At 42.3% G+C, this 26,710-nt stretch overlaps 1 pseudogene; it reads left to right on the forward strand.

The window, feature by feature from the left end:
- The first annotated feature begins 7,536 nt into the window (after positions 1-7,536).
- LOC147881592 (G-type lectin S-receptor-like serine/threonine-protein kinase At2g19130) lies at positions 7,537-19,140 on the forward strand (annotated as a pseudogene).
- Positions 19,141-26,710: the final 7,570 nt, after the last annotated feature.

Genomic DNA, 26,710 nt, shown 5'->3' on the forward strand with positions numbered 1-26,710 from the left:
GCTAACGTTGACGAAAAAGATGAGTTTGACTTGCAAGTGGAGTTCCCTAAACCTCCTAAGCAAAATCAATTCATTTAACATGGTCACCCTACATATAAAGCACAACCAAACAATGAATACCATGCATCAATTCATGCTTTGAATTGCGATCAACGCGCAATAGTAGAAGACATCTTGCTGAAGAAACGCCTAAGACAAGCAAACCCCTTGCATATATTTCTATCAAGAAATGCAGGGACTAGCAAGACATTTACATTGCTAGTGCATTGCTAAGGCACTACTATCACTACGACACAACTGAGGCTAGTCTACCTAGAATTCTTATGCTAGCGCACAATGCTAGCGCACACTGGAAAAGTTGCATTCAATGTGGGTGGACTCGGCTCTTCACTTGCCACTCATGACCTTCACATACAAATCGCTTTCTGCAGAAACCGTTCAAACACTTTCAGCACTCTACAAAAACTTGGACTTAATAGTTTTTTATGAGTTTTCCTTAATTGGGCAAAACACTTTCATTGCAACAGACATGCATATGTGTGAAATAAAACACAATCATTTGCAACCCTTTGGAGGTGTGGACGTACTCCTTTGTGGGGATTATGCCAAGCAAGCCCAACAAAGGATGCATGGATTTTTTCAGAAAAGGCAACAACCTTATTTATGCTACCTTGCATTTAGAAACACCATGTACATTACTACGAGATAAAGACACAAATGCGATAAACCAATCAAACCTTCATTGAAATTTTGAACCGCATTTGCATTGGCACACAAACACAAAAAGATTTGAACTACTTGAACACGCTTTACCATCGTGACCTACTAACAAGCACAATGAAGACGTCTTCCATATATTGACTTCTCAACCCCACTACCTCAAAGCCATGAATAGTAAGCATAGAACATGTAGCAAGACAATCCAATTCCCAACAGACCCTAAAAATATAGGAGGCCTTCACGTTGAGCTTCGCCTTTAACTAGGTATAACAGTCGAACTTTGTTCAAAGAATTTGAACATTGCCAATGGCCTAGTTAATGGAGCAGATGCCACTTTCATGGACTCTAACATGGAGAGAAAGCTATTCATTTTATGGGCGCATTTCACGAATAAACAAATTGGCATAAAGAATCGATCAAAGAACACAATGTTCTACATGAGTACAACTGATCCATTATGGATGCCTATCTTCCAAGTCAATCCTGAATTCCAAATAGGGAAAATCCTTCTCAACACAGTTTGCAGACATCAATTTTCACTACAACTTGCAACTACTTGCAATATTTATCGTTCCCAAGGCCTTTCCATGGACTACTTGGCATTCAATCCTATAGGCATTAAATCACATGGCCTGGCTTACAATGTTGCACCTTACATCAATTTTCTCTACTCTGTAATGATTACAATACGCCCACATTGCATTGAATGAACAGTACTACAAAGGTAATGGATTCTTGTTAGCTTATATAAAAAGGCTATAAACGAATGTCAAAAAAGGCAAAATGATTACATGCCTTTAGATCACAACCTCATGCAAATTACTCCTTCCTGTCTGTCACAATATCCCTTCTTCGACTAGCAGCTTCAAGAGCATCTTCCAACCAATCAATGGTGCATTTAGTTAGCATGTTTGATAACTTTAGGGGATACTTCCTACCACTATTGGCCCTTCAGCAAGCTTTTATATCCTACTCTCTTTTAGCTCTTTCTTCTTCATATGTTTGAGCCATTTCTCCATTTCTCTACAATTGTAAAGACAAAAGTTGTTCACTTTTTGTTGGCAAGGCGATACTCTCTTCTGCTTTTCCTTCCCTTGTCCGATCTCTCCTATAACACGTGGGCCATTGATATCATACCAAAGTTAATGTCTGGCATGAGTTGTACAAGAGACTCCGTAATGTAAAACATTGACTCTTGCACCAGCCAGGCCTTTTGCAATGCTTCCCTCTGGTCTTGCTTTTTGTCTTACATACCCTTAACACATATTTCACTAATTTTGGACTCATATGTCTACATTTGGATTAATCCTAAAAATCCTTCCCAAATGAAAAGTTTACTTTATGAAAATGTCATTCGAGGATCAAAAGTTTACTTTTTGGCACTGTCATTTCCACATAATACATTTCACAATATCTTTCTATAATGTTGCACTAATAATGCAAAACTACTATTAAATCCTATTTTTGTATTTCTTATTTTTAAGAATCCTATTCATGTTAAAAAAATCTATTGAGTTATTAATTTAAATCCATGAAAAACCACTTATAAAATAAAGACTTAATAATTTAATTTAATCCATAAAATTGCACTTAAAATTCAATGTAGAAAACTATAGCACTCTTGAAGATTCAAAAAATTAAAATCTAAAAATAGAAATAGCTATGTTTGTAATTTTACATTATCATATGTTTCCAAGAAATATTACTCTCTATGAGTCTTTGTACAAAGGAGTCTATCACGGCCTTTTCAATCATTTAATTTTGTCTTTACAATGAGTTAAGTACAAATGGGCAATCCTTACATTTGCTTGTTTGAATGTCCGATTCGTCATCACTTATTTCTTGGGTGCCATTTCATTCACTCTCGTTTGATCACCATCATCTATAGTCTTTATTGATGCTTGAATGGTGTTGTCATGGGCATTCTTCATTTGCGCTATCTCCTTCTATTTCCTCCTTAGCAAGCATTAGATTCTTTAAAAACTCCATAATGTGCGAAATAATTGGTAAGATTCATGACCTAGAGGTGGTGAGATTATATGAGTTATAGAGAGGGATGGTATGAGCCCTAGGTGGTATGTGAGATTGAATTGAGAGAATGATCGAAACGAAGTAAGGTTCCCCTCTCACTGATACTCTTGTGTATTTACATCAACAGGATCATGACCTTTATTGTCCAGCTTGGAGACGAGGGGTCAATGTTTGCAAATGTGATGCTACTAATACTCTTATATGTAAATGATGTTGTCCCCCGTATATTTTGTAAATAGTTATGACCCTTAAAAATTCAAGGCTCTGATTAATTATGATAGTTAGTTTCATGTGATAGTTGACCAAAAGAGCTCGTGTTCAATTAGATTCTATAGAGTATACCTCGCTTCTAGCATACAATTATACAGACGAAGGTTCTATCATGTATAGTTAATGCAAGATCACATAGAATTTTGAATAATAACCCAATACTTTAAGATTGGGTAAATTGGTTGATGTTGTATTACACTTTGAGGGGGGTGTTTTTTCTCCCCACGCGAAGTCACCCAGATCTATCAAGATTATGATCAACTATGAAGTAAGAAGGAAAACTTGAAAAAATGACAATGATTTAGGGCACATGATAATAGATTAACTTTCTCATATGGACTATAAATGAGTTGTGATTAGTTTGCTTGTTAAGTAGTTTTCTCAGCTGAGAGTCTCAGCCCTATACTTACGGTTTACTAAATCACCCACCCTCCTTGTACCCTTGAGCTTGACTCTTGTGTGAAATGGAAGGGAGCATAAATGACAATAAGTTGTTCACTACTCTTTACTCAAGTGAAACTTACAAAAGCAATGATGTTTGGATGATACAATAATGTTATGCTTATCATTAGTAGTAAGGCTTGCACACCCTCAGATGCCTCAAAATTTCAATGTTTTGCATTAAATGGCCACTAATTGTAGCTCATTAAGCCCCAATTGCCACATTTTGAAAATTAAAGAAGCATAGAAAAAGGAATTAACATGTAGAAATGCAATCATTGTTTTGACCAAATGGTACAAAATAAGTGGGATGATTATAGAAATGCAATTGTTGCAATGACCCACTGATACAAAATAAGTGGGATTATGAACATATGTCCAACTTCGCTCATGGGGTCAGAAGAGTATCCCAAGTGAATGTGGCCAATCAAGGATGATGACGTATCGATTAACAATGTGGTAGGAATGGGTAGGAATGGCCATGATCCAAGGGCAATTGTAAAGTGACTATGATGGATGCGAGCTCTTGACATTGAAGCAAAGGAAGGTTGAAGAGTCATGTCACAAGTGGCAACAAAAGAAGTAGAATTGTTTTGTTTTGTTTTGAGAGCCATCTTTGCTCTGTCAAGAGACTAACCAAAGTGAAAGAAAAAGGTTCTTACAAGGAGATTCTCCCATTCATTACACCTTCACATACACCTTGGTAGCTCAATCTAGTCATAAGCTTTTCCAAAGCACTTGATATTTTTGGCCCTACTAAGGCTCCATGGAGAATCTAGGCCAACGTTTGTTTTTCTTTGTATTTGGTCAACATAACTTTTTAAGATTCAAGTTACTGTTAGTTTGTCTATCATAACCCTAACTTATTATAAGTTATTAAAGGGCACTAAAGGTTGTCTTTCTTTTATGCAAGAGTCATTTTACTACCTCAAGTTATTAAGTGACATTAAATGTAGTCTTTACCTCAACTACTACTCTTTTTGGCCTGCCCTCTGGGGTAGCCTTAGCATCGACGCGTCTTTTGCAAAGCAGAAATTAGCAATTGTTTAATTTCGAAAAAAAAAATTGTCTATTTACCGGTGGTGTGTGCCATTGAATGTTAGTGGTTGGTAAATAGTGCCATTGAATGCTTACAGGCCTATAGTCCCTCAGACTCAGCTTCTTCCTCGACTGCGGCATCGTTCTTTCCTCACCTGAGTTGTCTCCTCGACTGCGGCACCTTTCTCAACCACAGCAGACAGCTCAGCCACAACTCCCAATGCCTCCCATCCATCCTCGCCAATTCTCTCCCCCCCCTTTCTCCTCCCTCCTCTCCAATTCCCTAATCTTCCCCTCACGCCCTTTCTCCTTCAACTTCCCAGTCTTGCCCGATCGCTATTGGATTCGCTCGTCTCTACTTCTATCCCTTCGAATTCCAGTAGAATAACCTCTCCTTAGCCTTCTTGTCTTGCCATTGCTGCTTTTGTTGCTTTCCTCTGTTGCAACCTTCGCCTTCTTCTTTCCTAATTTCCATTTCTCTTTTGTTTCCTGCTCATTTCGTTACTTGCTCTAGCATTATTTCCCTTGTTGATGGAGGCAAAGAGAATTTTGCATGCTTTGTCAGATGGAGCGCGCGCCAAAAGCTTATATGAGATTGCGCATGATTCCTAAGCAGAAGACTCGCTGGAACTCTGGAGAATGATCCTTCTGAGTTGCTCCATTGCCTTATTACCTGCTCATTGTAGCAAGAGTCATAACAAAGCTAGGACTAGTTGTCCCAGATGAGACTTATGGATTGCCCGCTGCTTGCATGGCTCTCTTCCTGTTCGCGTTATTCAATGTCTCTGCAATGCCTACCTTCCTGAAACTACAATAGAATTTTCCCCAGGGTGGACCCTATCGTTGAGGCTATGGACATTGCAAAGCGGTTTCTCCTATAACCCCTACTCTCCCTATGCTCTTCCATGATTCCTTCGTTAGTGTACGAGTGTCTCCAAAAGCTCCATCGTGAACCAATCTCGATTTCCATTTGTTAACGATGAACATTTTTTTTCTGCAGTGGATGTCTCAATAGCTCCATCTACTGCTGTGTCTGTTAATGCTAAGCAATTTGTAACATCTCCCATTATCCCTTGCATTCAAGGCTTATTTGTTAGCTTGTGTCCAAGTTTTTAAAATCATCAGTAATTCCACAAACAATGCAGGGAGCTAATGCGTTCATTCTTATCGACTCCACCGAAGGGAATGAGGCAGAGAAGTAGGCAGGCCCCAATTACGTACCACAAGCTACAAGAGTTCACAAGGCTTCTTGATTAACCTCATTGCGTACCAGGGTCCCTGGCTCTTTAATTCTTCAAGGTTGGGGAGAGGTTGGGCAACACATTTGAGGCGATGAGACAAACAATGCTTCTTACATGTGCCGTGTTTGATTTACCAGGGATCTTATGTGGGGAGAAATCTTGTTTCTCCTTTATAAAGTATCCTCTTTGGAAGATGGAGTGGATAAGCCCAATGAGAGCTTTCTTCTAGACTTAGTCAGTGCTCAACACCCTTCTAAAAACTGAGAGCAATGAATTGCGAGCAAATTGCATCGGTGAGCAGTGGATTTTGATCTTTTGTTGTTTCTCTGGCCAATCTGACTTGCATGAGTTTGTTTTCCTAGGCCCCCTCCTATTTCTTGCAGCTTTGCTGAGTAGTGTGGCTCATCGTTCAACCATAAATATTCGCTTCCAAGCACCTGCTATCGAAAACATCCATGAAGAAGAGAACAAATTTCCTGGAATATTTGCAAATGCAATCAAAGGGTCTCTAATATCATTCGATTCGCAGGTTCAACTGACTGCGTTGTAGCTACTTTGCCATATGTGTCCGCCAAAAGTAGCACTCTCAAGCGACCTGCAAATTCTTATTGAAGAATGCATAATGGATTACGTTTTTGTAGAAAGATCATTCTAAGGTTGCGGACAAATTTTTCGATTCAGTTGGTCTGCATTTTTTAAGTTCTCCTTGGGCAGGCCTAATGAATTATATTCACCTTGTTATTAAAGAAGGGCCAACATAGCTTTTTAAAATTCAGGTTACTGTTAGTTTGTCTATCATAACCCTAACTTATTTTAAAGGGCACTAAAGGTTATCTTTCTTTAGTACAAGAGTCATTGTACTACCCCAAGTACTCTTTCTTTCACTAAAGCATGCTAGTTATTAAGGGACATTAAATGTAGTCTTTACCCCAACTACTGCTGTTTTTATTAAAGAAGGGCCATAGTGTTTTGCCACCTGGTTAGGTTGCCTTTCTTTAGTACTACCTCAACGATTCTCTTCCTTTCATTAAAGCATGGCCATAGTGTCACTAAAGGGCACTAAAGGTTGTCTTTCTTTAGTACAAGAGTCATTGTACTACCTCAAGTACTCTTTCTTTCACTAAAGCGTGCTAGTTATTAAGGGACATTAAATGTAGTCTTTACCCCAACTATTGCTGTTTTTATTAAAGAAGGGCCATAGTGTTTTGCCACCTGGTTAGGTTGCCTTTCTTTAGTACTACCTCAACGACTCTCTTCCTTTCATTACAGCATGGCCATAGTGTCTTGAAATTTGGATTGTAAAAGCACATGTAAGTTTTGCGCTCACAAATCAACTAGTCTCTCTTTCTCTCTCTCTCTTCCCAAATGCTGACAAATCTACCAGTCTCTCTTTCTCTCTCTCTCTTCCCAAATCAACTCAACTCGTCCCTCAGTCATCTTGTTATATCTCTTCACCGCCACCCTTCAGCTCGTTGTATCACTCTCATAGACCTTGAGTTTTCCGAAGACTTTTTCTGCTTTTGAGCTTCAATGTGATGCATCGAGTTCTCCTTCTCTAGAGACCCATGCTCCTTCACCGCCATGAAGTCTGCCCCTGCGTTCCTTTCTACGCTCCTTGTCCCATTTCTCCTCTCCTTCCATCGCCCAACAAGACGTCGCTTGTTGTCCCTCCAAAAAAACATCCGTTTCCTTAGGTTCTCTATTGCCGCCTGAGGGTAGCCCTCTGCTGGAATCTTCCAATGGTAGCTATATCTTGAAGCTTGGAGTCTGGGAAGACAATACCGGCACTTACTGCATGGCTGCAGTGAGCAACACGAAAATAGGAACCTCGCCGCTTTGGGCTGCCAATAATGCGAATCCGCTGGCAGCCACTACCTGTCAACTGAACCTAAGTGACAGCGGCGATTTGTCACTGCAGTCCGACGGAAGCCGCACGTCTTGGAGTACCGGCACTGCCGGATCGGGCGTCCAAAGCTTGATCTTGGAGGAGTCTGGCAATCTGGTTTTGAGAGGTGCACAGGGACGCCCTGTGTGGCAGAGTTTCCAGCAGAGTCCATTTTTCTACGTTGCATCAGGCATGAATTTTACCACAAACACTACACTCTTTTCTCCGCTTCCAGCTCTGAACGCCCAGTTCAGTGTTGCAGGAAAGTATGGCATGAAATTAGGCAGCCAGGGTCGGCTATTTCTTTACACGAACGGGAATAACAATACCACGCCTTTCGTATATTGGAGTTACGGTGTAGATTCCAAATCGAAGCCAGTAGCTTATGCAACCATAGAGGATGGCATAATTTTTTATGACAACCAGTCGACGGTTCTTGGAACCTTACGTCCTACAATTAAAGCAGTACCGCACGGCACGGGGAGAATACTCTTTATAGAGAATAACTTCGGCAACTTGCAGGCAAGTTACTGGAATGGCCAACATTGGAAATTCTTTTATAACTCATCAATGGGTGCCTGCGAAAACCCCTATCACTGTGGATATCAATTCAGTATATGCGATCCCGCGACTGCTCAGTGCACTTGTCCAACAGGTTTCAAGAAGCAAAGCTCTTCAGGATGTGAGCCATCGAGCAATTTCGGAAACAATGCCGGCTGCATCTCGTCGAAGCGGTCTACCTTGGTCACTGTGAACGTCTCCTTTCATCCTCAGATGTCCGCCCTTTCACCCAAGTCTCTCAAGGAATGCCAGACATCGTGTTTGGAAAACTGCAGCTGCACGGCTGCTCTCTATGATTCCAGGACTAGTTCATGCTCGCTTTTCTCGGCCCTGCAGACGGTGTCAAAAGCTGGAAACGGCACTCAGCTTCTCTTCCTCAAAATTGTCGCCGAGAGAGACTCCTCCAAGAAATGGGAAGTGATAGGAATCGTAGGTGGAATTGCAGCATTCGCTGTAGTGTCTTTGTTGCTGGCCTTTTGCTGTTACAGAAAGACTACACGCCGGGGAACGTCGGGGACAGAGGAACTTTTCTTAACTGAGCTTCCTCGACTTCCTCCACGGTTCTCATACAGAGATCTCCAAGCTGCAACCAAAGACTTCTCCATCAAACTAGGCGCTGGAGGTTTTGGGACAGTGTACGAAGGTGTTCTTCCGTCTGGGATCAAAGTAGCCGTCAAAAAACTGGAAGGAGCGCAGGATCAGAGCTGGGATCAATTTCGGGCGGAAGTTGCAACGATTGGGAGCATATCGCACGTGAATCTAGTGAGGCTGAGAGGATTCTGCATGGAAGAAGGGATGAGGCTACTGGTGTATGAGCACATGGCCAACGGATCTTTGGACAAATGGCTGTTTGAATCGAAATCGAAAACAGATTCTTCAAGGGAGGTGCTGGATTGGGAGATGAGGTGCAGAATAGCACTGGAAACAGCCAGAGGATCGTGCATTGCGATGTGAAGCCAGAGAACATTCTTCTCGATTCCCACATGGGTGCCAAGGTGGCAGATTTCGGCCTCGCCAAGCTTGTACCAGGTGGTCACCAGAGCTTCGCCATGACCACCCTCAAAGGAACCAGGGGTTATCTGGCTCCAGAGTGGCTCCGTGACCCCACCATCACCCCTCGTATCGACGTTTACAGCTTCGGTGTCATCTTGCTCGAACTAGTGAGCGGTCGATGGTGCCTCGATGGCGATGTTGGCTACTTGCCCACTTGGGCCATGCGTGTTGCGGCCGCCATCCTTGCTTTACCACCAGCACCCATGCATGACTCCCACCCTATTGTTCTAGCCGAGGAGCATGGCCATGATCTCGCCCAATTGCTCGACACACGCCTTCAAGGAAGCGTGCCCCTTGCCAGCCTCAAACGTCTGGTGAGTATAGCCCTCTGGTGTGTCCAGTCACAGCCTGCCACTCGGCCTACCATGGCTACCTTGGTCCAGATGCTTGAGGGTGTGATCGATGTCCCTCCACCTCCCCTTCTCTCCTCTCTCTCCTTTGATGGCTTCTCATCATGTCCTACCTCTGAAGCTACAATGCCCACTAGCTCGTTTCCTACGTCGTTTGTTGCTACCGCTGATTCTTCTCTCACAACCTCCTCCTCATCTCATGTCCACATGTGCACCTCTACTACCAACTTTGAAGGCAACTCTCCTTCTACAATGCCCTTGTTGCATCTCTTTGCCCCTTCCCATGTGCAGTAAACTAGCCTCCTCAACATTGGAACAATTCTCAATAAGGAAATTCCATATGGGGCTTTCAAAGTGAATTTTATTTCCTTGTTGGTAAATTCTTATGCAACTACCATTTTCCTTGGAGATGATGTGTTGTTATTGTTGACATTTTGATTTATCGTTGGTCAAATAAGTTCTTGGTGCACTATCCCTTTTTTCGAAATAAGTTCTTATGTCTCTACTCGATAGAAGGTAGATGTTGCACTTACGTAGTCCTGAACTAATGTCGCTTTGCCTTTGTCCTTGCAAGAGTATGTTCTTATGTAACTACATTTGTTAAGGTAGGGTGGCCTTGATTTTTCATTTGCATTAGGCTTACTAATTTTTGTTGCCTCTCACTTGATGGTGACGGATGCAGATTCATAGGTCTCCACTCCTACTTTGCACCTTGTTAATGAAATTATTGTTGATGCACATAGAGGATGAGTTTGTACAATGTACATTAGATATCTAGATGGAACTGTTCTCTAGGTAATAACCCTAGGCTTGATGTAATAGTTGGGGTCCAATGGTAGTGTTCTCTAGGTAATAACCCTAGGCTTGATGTAATGGTTGGGGTCCAATGGTAGTGCACTTTATTTATTTGACATCATCACTTTCTCTGTTGTTTGCATGACAATTTGACTTTCAATGCTGAGGTTTCTTAGGAATCCATATGCACGACTCAAATTTGAAGTATCCTTGGGTCTCTCCACATTTACTTGGTAGCATCCATCTTTTTGGATCTTGTAATGGTTCTTGTTGAGAATCAAAATGGGGGTGTTGAAGCTAGTATTGATGCACTTACTCTGATAATTGGTAAAGATTAGTACTTTCAGACATTAAAAATCTTCACATAGCAATAATTATTGAGGTGTAGTTCTTGATCTTTAAGTTGGTTGTGTTTTGAAGGTGGCTATCCCTTCATGCTAATTAATTTGGTGATTTGAAACTTGGATCCACCTCTTACCAAGCATGATAGCTCCAGTAAATGTACCAAGGGGTCACAAAATCCTTGCAAGGCACAATATGATACTAAATCTCCTGTGCACAAAACTATGATACTAAAACCATTGGAAGGAAAGATAAAACAAATACGCAATCATGGATATAAGTAGATTCTACAAGAAATGAATTCTATTCATGTTATTATGGCAAATTTGCTACTAGGAAAATTGTTGGTATGTCCATCAAAAACCACACATTGGTGTCAATGTTAGGTCTTGATGGTGATCGGTAGTATTTGACAATGTCAATATAGCTGTTGGGCCTGACACTGTGTTTTTTATTAAAAAAAACAGAATGCAGCTTGTTCTAGCCTCATTCTTCCCCACTACATATCTTTTATTCAAAATTTCCCTTTAAAAACAAGGTAATATAAAAATGAATACGTGTCATCCAAGCTACAAAATTGCAAAATTGCCAAAAACTCTCACATCATGTATTATAATAAAGTTCCCTTTCAAAGAGGGTAATACAAAATGAACGAGAGGTACAAAATTGCAAAATCCTGAAGCATGGAAGAATCTACACTAAACTATTGATCTCCCTCCTTCTCCTCCTCCTCCTCCTCTTCCTTTTCTTGATCATGTCAATCTTTGCTCTTACCTCTTGCACCTCTGATCTTGTCTCCTCCCGTGATGTCCTCGCCTATGTCTTCACACAGATTGGCCATGCCCTAAGAACGTTGCATGAAACAATTTAGAAAATATAACTAAAGCTTGACTGTAAAAATGGAAAGGTGAAACGTGATCAAGAACAAGAAGGATCAAAGACTTACATGGTGACTTTCAACTACCATTCAATGGGTACTCCCCTGTCATCCAACCTCTCAAAGAGAGCTCATGTGCCATGCTCAAACGCATATCTATAGTCCTCATTTGTAGGGTTTTGACCAATTGTAAAATGCTTATTAACCCAGATTGAAAACATTAGATGAAGTGCTATGATCAAAACAATGTATTCAAACCAAACTAAAAAATACAAAAGAATTATGTAGTACACATATACTTACCACTCACACCTGAAATCCTTTGCTACTACCACTCCTGAGGTGTGAAGCACCTCTACTATGCATACGTGCTCGTAACGCCTTCTGATGCTTGTCCCACTTCTATGGCTTGTTGCAAAGCTCTACCTTGGTCCTATTCCAATCTCACTTATTCACATGAGGAGGCATCAACCTGGCCTCGCTTACCATGTCACAGATCTTTAATCGGTGATGTTTGAGAACATCTCCCATGCATCTAAGCATGTACCTCATATCAAACTCCTGACCAGGTGATACTAGATATTCCTTGAGCTATGAGATAGTATTTTTTCATTTAGGTTTGCCTTGCCCATGGATCTAATATATTTGAATCAAACATCACAGCAATAAGCTGCCTTTGTCATCCTTAATGATCTCCTTTAAGTCATTGACATAATAAAGTTGTTCTACATCTAAGGGAAACCAAGAGCATGAGAATGGGCTAAGGTGGCAGATGTAGGGGTGGCCACAACATTGGGAGGTGTGTAGGTGGTGCATGGTGTATGGCGGCATTGGGAGGGGTGGCAGTGGTGGTGGGAGGGGTGGAGTTGGAGTGAGAGGTGGCGGTAGTGGTGTGTTGTGTCTCAGCGTATCTGTCTCAGCTTGGAATGTCTAGACTCATCCACGTCATCTGAGGCTCCTAAATCACAACATCCCATACTCTTCCTATGATGATGCCTCACCATGAGGAGCCAACCACCCACTCAAGAGAGGTGACCCCTTGGAGGGGAGGTGGCCTACTATACAGAGAAGTAAAAGAGGCAAGATAAGGGGTCATGCAAGGCTAAATCTGTCACTAAAATGCCTCTAGTTGGTTAGGGACCATGCTAGAGATAATGTTGTCTAGACTCATCTGCAAGATGCATGTTGAATGGCTTGACTATGATCTGGATGACCCATGACTAAACATAGCTATTACAACGAAAACATGCAAATAAATGAATTAAAATTTACAATTAGCAAAACTTGAGTTGCAAAAAAACAATTGTGGCTCCAATCTCCTTTTTCACAAGATCCAACCTATTCCATGGTCCTTGTGTCCAGTTCCTAGTTGCTTTCATATTGGCTTTGGGGGTGAGCCTTGATGCATCTAGGCAGCAATATTGAGTCTTATGAGGATAGAATGAGCAGACATAGGTTAAACATGTGCGTAGGATATACTCTTTGCAACCAATAATCTTTGAGTGTGATTATCTATACGCTGATCACTCACATGCACATTAGATAGTACACTAGGAGCCGTGACTATTGGTTTCAGTTTGGGAAGATTCTAATGAGCTAGTTCAAGATATGGCGCCCAGGGTACAATTGAAAATGTTATAGGCCTATTGTGCATTGATTATCTGCTTGCAGAAAGAGAAAAGCGAAAAAGGTATGGATGTAGAGAAGAGAAGAGGGATGGAATGCAGATTGCATAATGTAGAAAGAGAAGAGGAAAAGAGCGATGGAGTGTAGAATCTAGAATGTGTAAAGAGAGGAGGGAACATAGAATACAAAAAGAGAATGGAAGAGGGAATACAAAAAAGAGTGATGGAATGTGGAAAAAGAGAAGAGAAGAGGGAATGCGGAAAGAGGGAAAGAGACCCTAAAAGAGTAATATGGAAAGACGGATGGAATGCGGAATCCAGAATGCAAAAAGTCAAGGGGTAAACAATGATGTAATGAAGAATGTGGAATCTGTTAAAAGAAGAGAAGAGAAGAGGGAAAAAGGAAGAGAAGAGGCCAAGAGGAACGAAATGTAGAATGCAAAAAGAGAAGAGGGAAAGAGCGATGGAATGCAGAAGAGGGAAAGAGCGATGGAATGCAGGATAGAATGCAAAAAAAGGAAGAGAAGAGAAGAGGGAAGGCGGAAAGAGGAAGATAGAAGAGAAGATGGGAGCTCCAAGTGGCTTAGTCAGAGGTTGCCTTTGCACAAGCTGCAAGTGACAAATTTGATATGAGTGCCATATTGCCATGCACTCATATGGGGAGTTTTCATGAGATGCTTTTCAAATTCCGGATGTTAATGAGCTAGATCATCAATAAGTCAATGGTGTTTATGTTCACGATTGCATGCATATTGCACACACTAAAATTATTTACATGAAACTGTTATACAAGATGAAGAGGAAGAGAGAACAATTGCATCTTTCATGGTTGTATCTGATGTGGCCATGCATGCATGCCGGGAAGATTTAGGTGATCTCAAGGAGTGCTAGAGCTCAACGGAATTCAACAAACTTTGTCTTCAACTTGTATTACACATTCCAAACTTGAACATGAGACCAAAAAATTTTGGAATAAGGATTTATAATGAGACCTTTACAGTATGACAAGTGCTATGTTGCAGCATGCATCTTGAAGACTTTAGGATATAGCAATTTATTCAAAAACATTAAATTTTTGTTCTGTACATATATGCAACCAAGTAATCATTCAAAAGTACACTAAGTGAGCCCAAGGACACACCTAAATTAGAACATTAGGCATGGATTAACGGCCCTCCAATGTTGTGCTAAAGTGATGCGCACCCATTTGAGAGCACGCTCCATAACTTTTTTTAAAATTTTATTAAAAACCAAAATAGATTGAAATTTTGGAATCCAAACTAGTGCGACTACTATATGGTGGTCTTAAAACATCCATAGTTGCTGATATTGGTATCTAGATTCATGCTAAAATAGAAGAAGTTAAAAATGTGCAATTTGTGCATATGCAAAGATCTTTTAATAAATCTAAGACTATTTACAATTTTGAATTGTTTCTTTTTCCATGCACTTTCTTACTATATGGCTCATAAGCATGGCAAAGGTCATTGCATTTCATAATACATAGCATTAAACCTGATAGCTTGCCCTTTGGCCTATTTGTGTTTTGAAGCATTTAAGGCCACATTTCACTTGTTTGGGATATCCAATTCTATTGGCATGTATCACCAGAGGGGGAAAAACCGGCAGCTAAAAATTTTGATACTCCCACGAATTTTGAATTTTCACACCTCTTGCCCATCAAATCTTGGAAGATTAAGTACTTGCAACCTGCCCTGCCTTGCAACCATATCCAAGGTTTTCAACTTGTGTGACAAAGACTTGCATGAGGTGCTCCTTTTTAGGCCTTGCTAAGATAATGAAGTCCAAAACACACAACGTGTTTCTAACGGACATGTATGACACATTTTTCAATGTGTAGTATGTACATCACGGTGGCTTCTTCGTGGTACTCCTGAACGAGATGTGCAAACAATCCTTTGCGTTCATTCACAAAAGTGAGATGCAAGCACAACAATGTTTAAATAATCCAATTACTTAAGTTCAAACAAAGTTGCATTTCAATGGTTTTTTGTGTTGTAGGACATCATTGGAGCACGATCCATTCATGAGTCCATCCATAATAATTAATTGGTCAGCAGCTCCTCCATCCAATATGGTCCCCATAGACCTATTTATTTACTTCAATGACCTACAGTTCTTTGCAAAAAAAAGGAACATATATAGCGAGTTTGTGGTCATTCAACAGTGTGATGGAGCCCTCAAATGGTTCGCCCTTGAGTACACTTGTTGTGGCGTCAAGGTGAATAGAATAACGAGAGGTCCCTTCTTCTCCGGTGTTGCGCTTAAGCACGGACGCACCTTCTATCCTATAAAATCCATCCACTTGGAGCCTATCCTTGAACTGATTAATGCAGGAATAAGGCACAACAAAAGGTGATAGTGTCACAGTTGTGCCTATTAGTGAAGTCGAGCTTCAAATAAACTGGGTAGTTAGCATCCTTCATCTTGTAAGTCCCATACTTGACTAGGATTTTACCCTTGAAGGCAAACCTATGACTAATGCAATCTGTGGGTTGCTAAATGTACAACAGTGGGAGTGAATTTGCACCCTCTAGGGCTCCTCTATCAACTGCAACTATAGCTTGCAAGTTCTGATCATCGTATGTGAACGGTGAGGCTTGAACTTGGACCTCATTTGGCAGTCTTAGAATTCACCTCATCATCATTATTTTTCTTCGAATGCGAAGAAGCTTTGCTTGTTGCAATGGTTTTTGAGGAATGTGTTAAACCAAGTTTCGCAAGAATTCAATGGAATATAATTATATGTTTTAAGTCGAAGTGTTTTTAATCAATGTTTGCACCATGTTTCACGAAACATTGGTTCATTAAATTGTTAATGCAGTGGACTACATCGTGAATTATAACTTTGAATATGGTAACATAGTTTATAAGAACTTAATGTATTAGCCATAAGCTCCTGAAGAATGTCAATCACTTTGCACCCTAACATTGTTCAGAACTAAAATTTTGTACACGAACAATGTTAAAAATTCTTCTACAAACTATCATGATAATGTCTTTGTTTGTTCGCTACTAACGATTAAAAATCCGCAAGAAAACTTGTCTACGTTCTAGTGTTTGACTATGTTACGAACATCAATTCAATTCACTAAACAAAAAGAACACCATTTCAAGAGGCTAAAAACAAAACGCCTCGACTTTTGTTAATTCAGGAGATTGTATTACGCTTGAGGCGAACCCTTGCAACAACAAATGAATTCAAAAGGGGAAAGGGCAGGACTAGGAACATCGATGCTGCTACTAGCGTTGGCGATTCTGGAGAACGAGCACTTACCAAACGTATTATGCACTTCGTAACATCTCACCTATTCCATCAAAGCCCCTATCGAAGTATAATGGACATGCACTACCTTCGATTGAGGTATACAGATGGACATGCCATATCGAAGTATACACACAGACATGTAGTTACAATTACCTCTTCACCACCTCTGTGGAAATCCAAAAAGTCAGCTATGAAAAACAGAAACGGCTTGCGAAGTCGGACGAAAGCTAGAAGGAGAAGTTGAAGTAGGAGGAAGCATGAAGATTTCTTCGTATACCCCTCCCAAAGGTGTTACTCTTTGTCTCCATCACCTCAGGGGTGCTTCCAAGATCCGCCGTTTGAGAGAATAACAAAAGCAAACATAGCAACGAGCAAACTACGAACGACGAATAAATCTCCATATTTATAGGCAATTGGCTCGTCTGCGCCACAGAATCCATCAAATCTCTTTAGAAATCTACGTCTTCAATGCCAAATCCATCCGCACGATCAAGGAACAGAGCATGCACCACAGAGTCTTTGATGACGTGTCCTCAGTGTCTTGACCCAAACTTTAACTCTCCTCTCTCTCTCTCTCTCTCACACACACACACACTCACACACACACACACCACACACACACACGTCACTCTAATCATCCAATTCTCCCATCATATGAATCATCTACAGATGACCGACACGCATACTACAGCACCCAGCGTTTTGCAACGGATACAAACAACTGAAGAGTGAATGCTCTTTGCCATTTTTCTTCTCTTCTGCTTAAACGTCAAACAGTGAGCTGCACACGGGAGAGGGGTTGCTTGGTCTATGAACAGGGAAATAAGTATTTAAACATGGAAGTCACGGGACAGGAATTTGCTTCATGTTCCCATGTTTTCAAACATGCAAGTCGAGGGACAGGAATTTGCTTCATGTTCCCATGTTTTCAAAAGTTTCCAGTTGTGTTTCAATGTTTTGGTGCCTGCGTTTCTCATGGCTATCAGTATCGGGTCCATAAAAGCTGATAAGCTGAGCCCTTAACACTGTTTCATATTTTACATTGGTAGATGGTACACCCTCTGGTTTACTGGAACCAAAATGGAGTCCTTCCCAATGCTCAATTACTGTCTCATCAGAGAGAGATTCGTTCTGGATAAATTTACAAGCTTTTGGTATTGCGCACTACAAACTTCGAGGGTCCATATGGACATCTGCGGGGAATCCAGAGCGAAAGCATGCAGCTTCTCTCTACAAGTGTGCTGAGTCCTGGTTAAGGCGCCTTAATGTCCAACATCCTGACTTTGAGTTTTTCAGATCTCATAATCCTTCTTCTGGATGAGAGACTTTGCATCATTTTGCAGTTGCATGTGTTGATGACAGCAAACTGCCATGCAAGCAGTTCCTCCTGGTCCCCCCCCCCAAAATTGTCCCTGATGTATCCTGTATTTGCATGAAAGGAAGACAGGCCTGTAGTCTGTACAGTAACCTTTCTTTCGCACAGTTGAGTTTTGTATTATATAATTTTGAAATGATATACCCATGAAGTTGAGATAGTGCTTGCAGATATGTCTCGCTCATCTTTGTTCATATTAAGTCACGTCTTTTGTTTTTTTGGTGAATACAATGGAACAGCAGAATGTGTTTGGAATGTGAATGCACGGCTGCTTTCTTTTATTTTTGACAGTGAATTCTTCAGGTATATGCCCCATTTCGCATCCTACTGATTTTATAATCCTCGCACAATGGGAGCTTTGAGCGGGAAGGGTAGGAGAGTTGTGCATGTCCGTTGCCTCGCAGAATGGTGTTGGAAAGAACAGTGCTAATCATCGTTGCTGTGAGGTTGCAGAGGGCGGGGATTCCCAAAAATTGTCAATGAGTGAATGGCAAGCAAATGAGGTGGCGAGGCCTTTGTTTGTTGAGCCATGAGTGGAGGAGACGTCTGACAAGGGTGAAGCGGTGGAGGGGACGAGTCATGGGAAACCGGAGGAGACGCCTTCCTTCCCTGAGTGGTATCTCGTAAAGTCCATAGTGCTTTTACCTCGCTGTCGGAGATGGAGGCTCAAGAGCTTTTGAAGCAAGAACTGGCCTGGCATCAGAGAGAAGCGGAGAGAAAAGGGCAGTCTGTTGAAGGAAGGAGCATGCAGTGGTCTGTGAGTTGTCCTTGGAGATGGTCAAACACGAGCTTGAGAGGTTGGTTAGGGAGGTTTGTATTTGTTTTTTACAGGTAGAGTCCCGTCTTTCATTGAGATTAGGAATTTCCTTCTGTCGGAGTGTGATCTTCCAGCATCATGTTATTCTGCGAAGTTTATGGGGAAAGGGTTTTCCTGCTACGTTGCGCTTCAGAAGCTATTCGTAGGGATTTGGTATCGAAATCCTTTGTTTTTGAAGGCTATGGTGTTCTCTATTCCTTGGAGTCCTAGCTTCAGTGTGGACGAGTTTCTGTATCATGAGTGCCCGGTGTGGGTTGAGTTTTCGGGGTTGCCCTCTTGGTTGGAAGGAGCTGTGGATGAGCTTGCCACTACGCTTGGAAGAATACTCCTTATTCCAGTCTTCCAGAAAGGATTTTGCCCTGCGCAAGGCTTGGATTCTCTGGGGTCAAAGTCAGGATCCCTCGGATTTCGTTCGAATGGAGTTTCCTGATGGCAGCTTCTTATGACAGAGGGTCCAATTCGGACCTTTTCCCTATGCGTGCTATATCTGTAAAACCACAGGTCATTATGCAAGAGTGTCCACGAACAGCAGAAAATCCGAAGCTGGCCAGGGAACTGGTGGAGGACGAGGATAGGAGCACTTCATCGACACAATTGGAGTGAACCATAGTCATCGACACAATTGGAGTGTACCACAGTCAGATGGGAAGGCTCTTTCATCATCTTCGAAGATGCATGGCAATGGTGAGACATCTGGGTCCCTTTCTTGTTCAGTTGGCCAGGAATCTTGAAGTTGGTCTGCTCACCTTCGGGGGATAAGACTATGGAGCCTGTTCAGCACGGGATGGATGAAAAGGGAGGTGAGTCTTCGAAGATTTCTTCTTGGAAGCTGGTGGGGAAGAAGGGTAAAGTGCAAGAGATTTATGTTGGGAACCCTACCGTCTGATTGCAAAAGGTGAAGTTCTTCAGTTATGGAGCTCCAAGAGCAGTCGAAAGGTGAGCGTATTAAGGTGAGTTTGGATGCAGAGGCTCTTAAGAATTCTCAGGCTGTATCATGCAGCGTTCCGCAAGTTCGATGGGCAGACCTGAGTGATGAGGAGACGATGGGTGTTGAAGATGAGAATGCTAATCAGAGGAAAAGTGTTTTGGAGTAAAAGAATGTATCTGCAGCAGGACCTGAAGGGAACCGTGGTAATGAGAAGGCTCAAAGTTCCAAAGGCATGTTGAAAAGAATTAAGGATATGGCTAAGGGGTCTGCGTTGGGAAAGGAATACCATTTTCATTTTCCTAGAGATGCATATAAGGTTCTCACCCAGCAATGGACATAAGGAGGGTATTAGGACAGTCAGGGTGCTGTCATGGAATCTCAGAGGATCCTGTGACAAGGGGAAGCAAAGAGGATGCTTGAAAATTTTCCTGAAGAGGAACCCCGGATGTGATCTTGATCCAGGAGATGAAATGTGGAGCCGATGACACTTTCTGGTTCTCCCTCAATAAATGTGGTTTTGGTTCTTTTGCCAATTCTCCTTCGAGAGGTGAGGGAGGGTCTGCAGTATTTGTTCGACAGGGTTTGAGTGCTAGAGAGGTTTGCAGAAGGAAGGTTGGTTTTTTGGTGTGGAGTTAGTGATTGAAGGATTTGCTTTCAGGGTTGCATCTGTATATGCCCCAAATTAGGTGACTGAAAGAACTGCCCGCTGGAAAAATTTAAGCGTGTCTATGCTAGGATCTAGTTGGTTGATAGGGGGTGATTGGAATATGACCGAGAAATTGGGGGATAGATCTCACGACAAGAGAGTGATGGGGAGTGTGGAACGTGAGGCTTGGGACGAGGTGCCTCTGACTTAGGGTTTAGTTGATTGTGTGGAGTTGGATGAAAAGGGTTAGGGGGGTACTCCTGGAATAATCGGAGACTGGGGGAAGATTTTAGGGCTGGGCGACTTGATAGGTTCTATGCTTCAGAAGAAGGGTGGTGGTTGAGACCACCCTTTGGGGGTTCTTACATTCTGGCCTCTTGCTTGCCTAATCATGTGCCTGTGATATGGAGGTTTTCTCTTCCGAGTGTTTGTGGCAGGTCCCTTGACGTCCCATTCAAGCTTGATAATCGGTGTCTGATTAATAAGCAGTTTGAGATCATGATCTGAAGGACTAGGAAGAATGCTATAGCGGGGGTAATGGATCCGATTCAAAGATGGGTCAGCAGTTAGAATCATCTTGCAGGAAGCGAGGGCTTGGAGTCGGGCAGAAAGGAGTAGCAAACGCTGGGATAAAGGTAAGCTGGTTGAGATCAGAAAAGCCGTAAGGCTGGTTGTGATTTATGCTCCTAAGTATCAGATTCCTTCCTCTTTACTTACCGAGGCTGAGTCAGTCATGCATGATTGGGAACTGCAAGCTGCTAAGGAGGCCTGTATTAAGAGTAGGCAAACTTGGCTCCAAGTGCAGTCCCCTCCAAGTTGTTTTTCCAATCTATTAAAAGGAAACACATAAGAAAATATATTGACAAGGTTCTAGACAAAATTGGGAATCTGGTGAGAGAATTTTGGGTTATCACTCAGGTATTTTTCGAGGAGTTCAGCAGTATTGTTGGTGAAGAGGCCGTGCAGGATACCTGTTGGTCTGAGAGCTTGCAACAGTTCTTTACGGATTTGGATTGCAGGATCTCTGATGGGCAAAGAAACTTGCTAGCCCGGCCATTTTCAGAGGATGAGTTCTGGAATGCCTTTTCGGGAATGGAAAAAGAGAAAGCTCTGGGCCCAGACGGGTTCACTGTGGAATTCTATGCTCATTTTTGAGAGCTCCTCAAATCTGATTTGGTAGCTATGGCAAATGTTACAGTTAAGAGAGGTGCTCTCTCTGAGGAGGTCAATGTAGGCCTGGTAAAGTGCTATTAGCTATTGCTACAATTCCTCTGATAACTCAGATTAAAAGAAGTGTGCTAAAGGGTTTGATAGCTTTGCCATTAGGGAATCAGTGGCTGTGCAGTTTTTTGCGGATGATATGCTATCTGCTACACTGGATGACCGCGGCAGTGTCATGAATCTGTTTGAGTTGTTGAAGACTTTCTGCAATGCCTCCGGATCAGTGTGCAACTAACATAAAACGTTTGCCTTCAGGTGGAGGTGAATGATCTGCCTCAAGGGACTCTAGACTTAGGAGTTCAGTGAATTTAGAGGGGCGAGATTGTCCGATATTTAGGGGCTCCAATTGGGTTGGGAATCTCTCTTCACCAAAGGTTTGAATGGTTTTAGGCCAAATTGAAACAAAAATTGTTGGCTTGGAATGGTCTTCCGCTGGGATGGAATGCACGCTTTTTGGTGTTGCAGCATATTCTTTCGGCCTCCACCACCTGTAGGTGGGCAAACATTTGGTTAGGCTACAAAAGAGACCTCTGTCAAAACCAGTCATTCAAGGGCAGATTGATTTAACAATTGCAAGAACGTTGGAGTAGTGTACGGTGTCTATGCTCACGAGAGGGAGAACAGCTGTTGAGCTCTCTGGCCCACATCACACGTCTCTGGCTCCGCGAACTTAGACAAGCAGGTGATGTGCGCCTTCCAATCCCTCCAGGTTTGTCCCTTGTTTCTGAACGATTCTTATGACCACCTATCTCACCCTCGCTCTTTGCTGCTTCTTATTCTCCTCTTATTTCCCTGCCATTGCTGTCTTTCATCCTGGAATGAGCTTCTGCTGCAGCTCTTCAACAAATTACTTGAACTGAGTCTACAACAGGCACGTGCAAGGGAAACGGAAGAGAACTTTTGTCAGCCTCAATGTACATCACAGGCCTCCAGAACTAAAAATTTGTCCCCTCTCTCTCTCTCTCTCAGCTTCTAATAGACGAGCAAACATTTGATTAGGCTATACAAGAGACCTCTGGCAAAACTAGTCATTCAAGGGCAGATTTATTTAATAATTGCAAGAGCTATGGAGTAGTGTCTATGCTCATGATAGGGAGAACGGCCATGTTGAGCTCTGGCCCGCATCACATACTTGTCTATGGCTCTGTGAACTTACCTGGCATCTGTATGGAATTTTAGAAAGAGTCACTGGGGAGAAGTGGAGAGGCTCTTTAGAGCCTTTCTATGGGCTGAAGAAAGGGGCTCCAGGAAGTTGCATAACATTGCATGGAATTTGATTAAGACACCCAAGAGTAAGGGGGGGCTGGCCCCTGGGTATGGTGGATGTGGAGGTGAAGAATAGAGCCTTGATATGCAAATGGTTTCCGAGGTTGTTGCAGTCAAACCCCCTTGGATTGAGATTGTCAAGTCGTTTGTGGAGCAAGCTAAAGGGAAGGTGGTTGGGAGTTGGAGTAATTTGAATTGGTATGAGAAGCTATTCTCAAGTTTCCCTGTTAAAATCAAGGGTTCTGATATGGTAAGGGCTTGGAAAGAAGATATGCAGCAGCTTTCTTGGAAGGGTAGAAGTGGGATGCGTGGTGATGCAGTTTGGATGATGACCCGTTGGCTAATCTCAATCTTTCGTGTGCTAGAGCTCTGCATCGCAAGGGCATCAGGTGGGTGGACTTATGGGATCCCCAGGCTGCTGACTGGAAACCAATCAAGGTCTCAAAGCGCAGTTCAACCTGAAGCACCAAGAGCAGGTCTTTCTGGTGGAGGTCTTGGAGAGAGTCCCCGATAGTTGGCCACTATCTTCTCGGACAGATGGATTGCTAATCAGTGGACTCTAAAGCGCACCCGCCTAAGTAAGATCACTTCAAATCTGGTTTTAAATCCATGTGCAAAGGTGACTCGGTGTCACCAAATTTGAATGCCTTGTGGGGACTTACACGTAGGAGTAGTGTAGTGGTGTAAAGATATCTGGTGCAGCTGTGTATTCGGGAAAGAGGTTCTTATTGTGGAAAATGTTGCAAACATGCCTACCAGTCAGAGGCAAGATCTCTAAATGGGTTAATGTCAGTCCCATTCGTCCGGTGTGTAGTGTGGCGGTTGAAAGTGTTAAGCATCTCTTATGGGATCATTGCCAAAAATCGGTAATCATTTTGCAACACAATCAATGGATGATAAAAAAAGTTTCTTATACAAAAACTTTTGATTTTTCAAAAATGTGATATAATAGTCTCCTTTTTATTAAACGAGTAGCTTGACCCGTCTATGACGGATTAGAGACCCGCTTCGTTGGGTCTCAAGGTGGGATCATAATTTAAGAAAACAAAATTTCAAATTTCAAGACCCCGTTTTCAACAAGTGTTGTGTGTGAATGCACGCATCCTCATGTGTGTACACATACACACACACATATCATCCTCATTTGTGTACGGTAACACACGTTCTCAATCACACTCACACACACAAACACACACACACACACGCACACACAAAACACTCAGAGGCTTCTTTGTGTGTGTGTGTGTGTGTGTATGTGCATACATACATACATACATACATACTTACACATATATATATATATATATAAAATATATAAAAAATATATAATTCAGTGTATATATGTAATAATAATATATTATATTACAAAACATATAATTTATTATTTAATATATATTATATTGTATTACATATTTATCTCTCTATATCTATTCTATTATAATAAATATAGTCTACATTGTATTCTTTCTCTCTCTCTCTCTCTTTGCTACATAACACACACACACACACACACACACATACACATATATATATGCATACACATACATATACATATATATATAAACAGAATAAATAATACATATAATATTATTATTTGTATATTTATATTTATATATATAATATATTGTATAGATATAATAGTATAATATGTAATATATACTATAATATATTATACTATTATATTATAATCCAATCTATATCATATAATGTTATGACTATATATATATACCCCTCTCTCTCTCTCTCTCTCTCTCTCTCTCTCTCTCTCTCTCTCTCGCCTTCCTCTTCTTCGTCGCATTTATTCTGTCGTGCGCGTGTCAGCATGCTCTCTTACAGTTTGGTTGCTTAGTCTTGTGTGCCTCTATGCCGTGACACGTGACGGGTCTCGTAGTTGGTCTGAGTTTGAATGTGGCGGATCTCGCAGTTGGTCGCATCTCTCGAGCTACTTGGCGCCTTTGTTGGTCCCGCGGAGTCGCAGTTTAGAGTTGGAGTTGGTCGCGCGGAGTTGCAACTGGCTATGCAGATTCGCAATTGAGAAGCCTCCAGGGCCACCCCCTCGAGCTACGTGGCGCCTCTGTTAGAAATCAAGAGGGAATGAATCACTCAAACGTCCACCCAAGATCTCTCCAACTCTTACACACACTCAACTCAGATAGATGATCACAGATGCAACACTCTCAGAAATAAATATGGACGAAGAGAGAAAGAGAGTATATTCATCCACCAGATGGTGGGCAGAAAAATAGCTCCAAGGGAGCAGTACAAAACATAGCAAAGTGCTAGAGAATATTAATGGACTCTCTCAGCAGCTGCTCCAGATCTGAGTGCTGAACACAGCCTTGGAGAGGGGCTTTTAGTCTTGCATTGGATACTGGAACGAATGGAGGAGTGGGCCTTTTATAGGCACTGCCTAGGTCCCTTGAGTTGACCAACCAACAGGGTCGGTACCCTGTTTGGTGACCGACCACATGGGCCCTAGAAAATTGACCAGGGTTAGCCCTAGTCGGTGGCCCTGGTTGGGCTGACTTGGCCTGCCATAGGCCCCTATATAAGGGTGCCCTGTGTAGCAAGTCTGCGCTGCTGCAGGAGCCTCCATGTGAGGCCTAAAGTCCTGTTTTACCTGCTGTTGTAGGTTGCAACCAGCCCGTGTGCTGGTTGCCTATGATGCCGGCCTGAGTCTCTCTCTCTCCCCAGTCCTCCTACCTCTCACTCTCCCTTGTCCCCTCAAATCGGGGGCTCACAGGTGGGCACAATGAGTTTCTAACACCCCCCTTTAATGTCACAACTGTGGGCCAATCCCCATTCGTTTGATGAGGTGCTCCATTTGTTCTCGAGGATGTGCCTTTGTGAAGAGGTCAGACAAGTTGTCGGCGGTCGGGCAGTACATAAGCTCGATCACGTCGTCGATGATGAGCTCTCGAACAAAGTGGTAATGAACTTCGATGTGCTTGGTCCGCGCATGGTACACTGGATTCTTGGCAATGGCTATGCAACTTTGATTGTCGCACATCAGCACTATTGCGTCCTCCTGACACACGTCCATGTCCTCCAGAATCCAGCTCAAGCACAGTGTCTCACACGCTGTTGTACACGCGGCTCTGTACTCTGCCTTTGTAGATGAAAGGGCCACTGTGGGTTGCTTCTTACTCAGCCAAGAGATGGCACCAGATGCAAGTAAAAAACAATACCTTGTTATTGATCTCCTGGTGTTAGCATCACTCACCCAATCACTGCCATAGAACCCGCCTAGTTCGATGCCTTTGGTATAGGTGATCCGTAGGTGCAAGTACCCTTTAGATACCTCAGCACCCGTAAACCTGCATCCCAATGACTCTTCCTGGGAGAAGCAGAGAACTGGCATAATAGCCCAACTGCATAACAAATATCAGGTCGAGTATTGGTAAGGTAAAGCAAACTTCCTACCAATCGTTGGTACAAAGGAGTATCGACCGGCTGAGATGTGTCGTGAACACTTAGTTTGAGCCCGACCTCCATGGGAGTTGCTGCTGTCTTGCAATCCTCCATCTGAAATCTCTTCAGAAGTTCTGTGCAATATTTCTCCTGTGAAATGAAGATCCTGTCTTTGGCCTGCTTTACTTCTATCCCAAGGAAGTAGTGTAATAACCCAAGGTCAGTCATCTCAAACTCAAACATGAGTAGCTCCTTGACGTGAGAAATCTTCTTGACATGGTCACCTGTCAAGATAAGATCATCAACATAGAGGATGAGTACCAATCGCAACCCCTTCTCAATGAACAAGTAGAGGTTTGCCTCAGAAGGGCTCCGACTTAGCCCTATCTTCTAAAAGAATACATTAATCCTTTGGTACCAAGCTCTGGGGGCCTGTTTCAGCCTGTATATCGCCTTCTTCAACCTGCAGACCTTTAATGGGGACCCTGGATCTTGAAAGCCCGGTGGCTACTCTACGTATACCTCCTC

Source organism: Dipteris shenzhenensis, chromosome 30, assembly GCF_047967505.1.
Source record: "Dipteris shenzhenensis isolate YYH24624 ecotype China chromosome 30, Dip_SZ_1.0, whole genome shotgun sequence".
Taxonomy (NCBI): domain Eukaryota; kingdom Viridiplantae; phylum Streptophyta; class Polypodiopsida; order Gleicheniales; family Dipteridaceae; genus Dipteris; species Dipteris shenzhenensis.